This window comes from Capsicum annuum, chromosome 11, assembly GCF_002878395.1.
Source record: "Capsicum annuum cultivar UCD-10X-F1 chromosome 11, UCD10Xv1.1, whole genome shotgun sequence".
Classification (NCBI taxonomy): domain Eukaryota; kingdom Viridiplantae; phylum Streptophyta; class Magnoliopsida; order Solanales; family Solanaceae; genus Capsicum; species Capsicum annuum.
In genome coordinates, this window is record NC_061121.1 from 207,172,885 (window position 1) to 207,180,336 (window position 7,452).

Consider the following 7,452-nt stretch of genomic DNA (forward strand, 5'->3'; position numbering starts at 1 on the left):
TTTTGCCTCTTGGATGACTTAATGATATGTTTTGGGGGATGATATAGGTGGAAAAAGACCCATTTACCCCTCTGACACAGGTTTAAAAGACTGAAAATTAAGCCAACGATGCGTAGGCCGATGCATCACGTCGTTGGCATCAATACAAAAGCTAATGCTCCATGTCGATTTCATATTCGTTCTCTGGAAATTGCCACTGGGAGCCAAGGAGAATATTGATCGACGCGATGGCTACCGCTCTGTGCCGATATCTCATCGATACACTGTTTTGGATTCCTAAACGTGGTTCAAACGAGGTCTACAAAGTACAAAACTCATCCAAGAACACATACTGACATTTACGATCATGAATCAACCTAAAGATTGATATTTTAAGGTCATAGAGGTCATGAAATAGAGTTGCCAACTTACGAAAGCCAAAATAATACTAAGTCTGGATACTTTGCTAGAATTTTCTAAGTTGGGACCCCCTTAGCAAGCTTAAAAAACTGAGTTAAGCTTAGTATTTTATGGGGTATTACAGCCAACAAGAAAGACAAAAAAATGATACTAGAAGGAGCATTAGTGAGGAAGTATTTTAATTATTCTATGAAGAAGAGCTGAACTAAATTGTTGAAGGTGAAATATGTTTCTCGTGGTTGCGGCTGGTTATTGTGGGCAAGGAAGTACGAATCCTTGAACAAATTTTGCCTGTACAAGTGTGTTGGGTTCCACACGTACGACATTTAACATGCCACGAGTAGGAATAAGAAAATATCATCCGAGATGATTGCTTTACTATGCGTAAATCATTTTCGTGATAGTAAGGGTCCAAGCATAATAGAAATTCAGAGGATTGTGTTCAGGGAGATGCTTGTTCAATAAATACAATTGTAGTTGCCTTGATTAATTTCACGAAGAGTAAAAATTATGTGATAATAAATCCAGATCACATATAGTCTATTGTACACAAGCAAATCGATCTACACTACACCAGATAATATTTTATGCACTGTCATCGATCTTAGACACTGTCACTCCTCGACCAGACATATAGGTCAATCATATGTTATATGAATCAATGAATCATTAGTAGCTTGTAGTTTGAAAGAAAATAATTAAATTGAAAAAGTTTAAACATAATCACACGATTTGGGGTGGTGAAAGAAAATAGTTAAATTTAAAAAGTTTTAACACATAATCACTTGAACTGTTGGTTAAACAAACAATCTTGAACTGTTGGTGACACTTAATAGACTTTCATTGATGCTGACCCATATAAATACCATATAAAAAATATACTTGTGCTTTGAGGGTCCATCGATTCATTTGGTCTATCGTAAACCTGCACTGTAGTTCGTGCATTGATTACTTTCTTGATCATTCGTAGATCACATAGATCTATGTACATGGTTATAGGCCTTCACTTGGATGTTGTTTAAAAATAAATAATTAAATAAAAATAAATAAATTGTGGATTTCTACACATATAAAGGAGTTTAAACAAGTCACATGATCTTGTTAGAGCTTATACAAATTGGGGGTGGTGATTAAAGGATTATGTGGATAGATAGTGGTTGAACAATCAACACCCTCAAAGTAGTGTTTGTCAAAGCACAAGTGTGTTTTGAGGATGTTGATTGTATTTAATGACTACCCATCCATATACTCTTTTGATTTGGGGGTGGTGATTGAAGGAGTATGTGGATGGATAGGCATCAAATATAACCAACATCTTCAAGTCATACTTATGCTTTGACAAATATTACTCTTTGGATATTGTTTGTTCAACCACTATCATCCACACACACCTTAATTCACCACTCCTGATTTGTATAAGCTCTAATATGGTTATGTGACTTTGTTTAAACTCACTTATATGTGTAGAAATTCATATTATATTTATTTATTTATTATTTATTTATTCATTTTTAAACAACATCCTAGTAAGGGTCTATAATCATGTACATATATCTACGAGATCTATCAATGATCCAGAGATCAAGTGATGCACTACCTACAGTGTAAGTCTACGGTAGACCAATTGAATCGATGGACTCTCAAAGAAAAAGTATATTATTTACTTATTTATTTTCTTTTTAAACATGTTATTGAGGGTCCATCATTATGAGTGTCTATGGTAGACTTTAATATCTCGTTGATGATTGACATATGTCATGATAAATGGCAGTCTATTAAGTGTCACCAATAGTTCAAAAAATATAATTTCTGTTCCAACGATAACAAATGACTAATTTTGTATTCCTTCAATATTAACACTTCTTTTTACTTCATATATAAAGTCCCCCATCCCTTATTTTTTTTTTATTTCATCCACTTTATTTTTATTTTAAAATTCTATAATGTCTCAAGCATCTCAAACATTCAATTTTAAAAAGATTCTAATTTGTCATTGTGGAAATGCGTCTGTCTTAAAGAAAACACGGATGGACTCAAATTTAGGTCGTAAATTTTATAACTGTGTAATTGATTTCAGCCGAAGAAAGGAAGAATGACCTAAAAATGATGTTATGTGGTAAAATGTTAGTATTCATTGTTTGGAAAGTTGTAACATAGATGTAGTGAGATTGAATAAATAAAAATACTTATATTTTTCCATGATGTTAATACTGTTTTTCATAGAATCATAGTTGATCAAACTACACATCAACTTAAAATTGAATATCACGGTAATGATAGAATATGACAATAGTATACGAAAGTTTAAATATGTATTCTATGAAGTCTATCATACACTGTATCAGTTATGACAACACAATGCACATTTAAATTTCATGCAATAATACAGTTTGATAAAAATAGATTTAGTGCAGAATCATAACGATTTTCATAAATAAAAAAATATTTTTCATATCCTAACAACAGATCATTCAACTCCCTTATTTCTAAAAAAAAGTCTTAAACATTAATAATATTAGCATTCAAATATTTTTTTCCTCATCATCACAAATGTTATCGTTGATAAAATCAATGATATCCAAGACCACATCTTTTTTGTCTATTTCTGTTTTTTTTACTTTCTGTCCTTCTTTTTTTTCTTCTCGTTCTTCTGTGTCTGCTGCTTCTTCTTTTTCATCTTTAGCTTCTTCTTTAACAATTCTGCTATTGTCAATTCATAGACCACAAGTCTATTAATAGAAAAAATTCAATGCTCAAATAAAAAAGTCAAAATAATTAAGAATTATCTCACCATTAAACAGTTCACAGCGTGATGAATGGAAATTTTTTAATCAAACATGTAGTATCAAAACTCAACTATTGCTACAAATCAAACTAATTAGCTATTAATCTTTTAATTTTGACTATTTTATCAATCATATTTTAAAAGAATTTCATACATATAAGTATTAATTTCATAGACCACAAGTCTACGGACAGAAACAGGTCACTGCTCGAATCAAATAGAAAATTAACCCATAAATTAACAATTATCCCACCATTCAACACTGCAGTGCTTAAAAAATACCAGCACTAAAGCAAAATTTCTTAACAAAAATTTCAAAATTCAACACCACCTAAATATTAACTTCATAGACCACAAGTCTACAGACAAAAACAGGTCACTGCTCGAATCAAATAGCCAAAATAACCCATAAATTAGCAATTATTCCACCATTCAACACTGCAGTGCTAAAAAATTATTAAAAATAAAGAAAAATCGCAAAATTCAACACCATAATAGGTGAAAAAGTCTATCGATACTGCCGAATTAAAACTCAACCCTTGCTTTGGAATCAAACTAATTACCTATAAAATTCTCATATTTTAACTATTTAATCAACCATATTCAAAAAAAATTTCTATACTACATCACTTCAAAACGGTTAGCAATAAAAATCAATAAAATGGTTATACAAATAATCGAAACTTGATTTTAACTTACTTTATAACACAAAAATGAGCCCTTTATCGCTGGAGAAGAAGAAAAATAAAAATGGCATTTGGGAGAATATTTTTGAGAGTAGAGGAAGAGTTGAAGTTGACGAGGAGAGTGAAAAGATTTTTTTTATTTAATATTGGAAGAAATTGTTGGTGTTAGGGGTATTATATTAAATTTTTAAAGTTGTAAAAATGATAAAATGGTCCCTTGACCCACATGTGGGGCCTACTTTTTCAACTTTTGTGCACTTTTAACACCCTAATCCTAAAAATTAAATCAAAAAGAAATTTAGGGGGTATTTGGCAAAATAGTTTTGAAAAGTCTCTTTTGTCAATTTTTCCCAGGTTTCCATGTTATGTTATTGTTACCTATTCTACCACTGTAAGAATATTATTCGAGATAAACGAAGAGGAGGTGGATGTTCTTGGACGATTATATTTTCAAATTAAGGTACGAGCAAGAGGGAGTTACAGTTGGAGAATAATCTCCAAGAAAGACTTGCAAGGAGGGCAATATTTTTTGTTTGAGCATCTATTATACCAAGTTCATGTTCTTTAGGTTGTGTAATTTTATCCCGAGCTGTGTGATATATTTTTTTCCATCGTAGATCCCAAATGAAATCTCATTGCATTTGATTGATGGAGTTACAAATCTTTTTGGGGATATTAAAATATTGCATTGTGTATGCCGAGATGATATTAAGGGAAAATTTAGCGAGTGTAAAACGACCTATAGGAGTAAGTATTTAGAGAGTCTACTTACTTTCCCAAGAAAATTGAAGGAAAGGTGTCTTTTAAGTCTTGAATGAAAGATTGGTGACATTAGAAAACTTGATTAAGTTAATTGTGGACTTGATTAATATTTTCAAAACTTTCTAATTTTTTTAAAAATACAAATCAACCCAACCCACACCCCTCTTCAATCCAAATCAAGAACTCTCTCCTCTCTCTCTCAACAGCTTCTCTCAACTCTCTCCCAATCAACAGTTTTGCAAAATTTCTCCCTTCAACCCCCGACGACTTCTACCTCCGGCGATAAATAGTTGGGCTTCGAGTTCCCCTCTTTTCTCCCTTCAATCTCCGACGACTTCTACCTCCAGCGAAAAATAGTTGGGCTTTGATTTCCCCTCTTTAATTCAATCAACATATCTCTCATCCCTCTCTCGACAGCTTTTCTCAACTCTCTCCCAACCAACTATTCTATAAATTTCTCATTTCAATCCTTGGTGACTTCAACATCCGACTAAAAATAGTTGGGCTTTGATTTCCTTTTTGACTTCAACCTTTAATCGATGTGACAACCATACTCTCCGACCACAACAATTTTGAATTCTTCATCGTTTCTTTTCTTCTTTCACAGGTAAAATGTTATGGCCTTTTTAGTTTTGAAGAAACCGAGGAAATTGAGCCAACTTCTCTTATAGTATTGGTTAACAATTTCAATATTTGTTGCACTAATTTGAAATGCGGTCTGAAATGGCCTTTTTATTGTTTGTGTTTATAAAAACAAAATGACAATTTGGTTTGATTTGTTCTGTTCTTGTTCTTGGTAAAAATGGTGAAATTGCTGTTTTTTGTTGAACAAAATCGTGCTACTATTTTTTGTTTCCTCTAATAGATTACCCAACTGGTGCAACATATTAACCATATGATGCAACAGATCAACCATATGATACACCAGAGGAACCATCAGCTTATAATTTTGATGCAACAAATTAATAATTTGATATAACAGATTAACTATCTAATGCAACAACTTTACCATATGTTGCAACAGATTAAGCATCAAATAAAAAGTCTAATGCAACTAATTAACCATCTGATGCAATGAAATAACCTTCAGATTAAGCATCTGATGAAACAGATGAACCTCCTATTGGGTAAAATTCCATCAACTCTTCCTACAGAAAATGTTCAAGACTTAATTTTTCCAACTGATCATTCTTCTGCCGTGATAAACGATCCTATGTTGGAAAAAATCTAAACAATATTAACAATTGATAACTGTTTCAACAGATCACTCATGTGTTGCAACAGATGTGTGACCTGTTGCACAGACTATTCATCTTTCTCAACTGATGAGAGATATATTTTCTATTGTTGTAATAGATTACTCAGCTGTTGCTGCAGGTTAGTTAACTGCGCTGACAGATCACTCATATGTTACAACAGATGTGTGATCTGTTACACAAACCATTCATCTTTATCAATAGATGAGTGATATATTTTGTATTATCGCAACAGATTATTTAACTATTCCAATAGATCACTCATATATTGTAACAGATGATGTCATAATAGTTGTGTGATCTGTTGAATAGACCATTCATCTATCTTAAAATATGAGTGATATGCTTTGTATTGTTGCAACAGATTACTCATCCACTGCAATAGTTTTGTTATATGCTGCAACAGGTATACTACCTGGTGCAATAGATTGGTGATCTGTTGCAACTGATATTTTACTATTTTTCTTGTTTGATTTACTGTTATCCTTTTTTAACGGTGCATTAATCAACAATAATATATTATTTTATGTTCCTACTAATTTTAGATAATATGGTTCCCAAAAGAACATAAACCGAATCAATCCAAGTAAAGAAACAAGTGAAGCAGCGAGGCTACATCCACCACTCTATGAGCTTGCTTTACAAATGTTATCTTAATCGGGAGCAGAATATGATGAACACAGGGAGGAGGGATTTTTCAAAAGAGATGATGTAGATGCTAATAGCCCTTCCACTGAAGAGCTGGTCAAAGCCTTCAGCATTGATCGTTATCCTATGAGAATGTAGTACAATGGTGCTGCAGATTTAATGAGTGATTTGTGGTTAAGTCATCCATGGGAAAATATTTTGACGCCTTCAAAAAAAATACTTTGAGAACAAAAATTGGATGCTTATTTCAGGGAAAGCTGCTTTGGGAAATATCTTGATTTGCTGGAGGACAACAATGCTCATTTCCAAATGAAAATGGTATATGAACTTCTCAAGCGTAGGTTTATATATGAAAACAAAGATAAGATGGATGGGGTGTGGATAAATTACTGTGGCATGCCTATTTGTTTTGGTTGGAAGAAGTTTGCCATAGTTACTAGACTAAAATGTTATCCTCCTTCTCAAGTTATACCTATTCTAACCTAAACAAAGCACCCCGCACACCCAAAAAAAGGCAAAGACAAGTCGTGTGATCGTGATGACCTGGTGTCCATTGTTGGTCCAAGCTTCAAAAACAAAAATTTGATAGAAGCGTTGAAAGGTAAAGGAATTTTAATGAAGCACAAGCAGTCATTGTGCTTGGTTGGGTTTGTACATAATATGTTTTGGGCAAGAGACGTTAACAACAACTTAAGCCTCACTTTAATAAAGCTCTCCATGGATCTTGATACATTTAACAACTATCCTTGGGGGTATGAAAGCTTCAAACTGACTATTAAATATTTGTTGACTCTGTTAACGCCAAAGACAGTCAACTTATATGGCTTCCCATAGGCTTTCATGGTAAATGTTTCTTTCTTCTATTATGATATCATTCATTTTTCTGCTCAATAATGATTTTGATTTATTGGCGTTA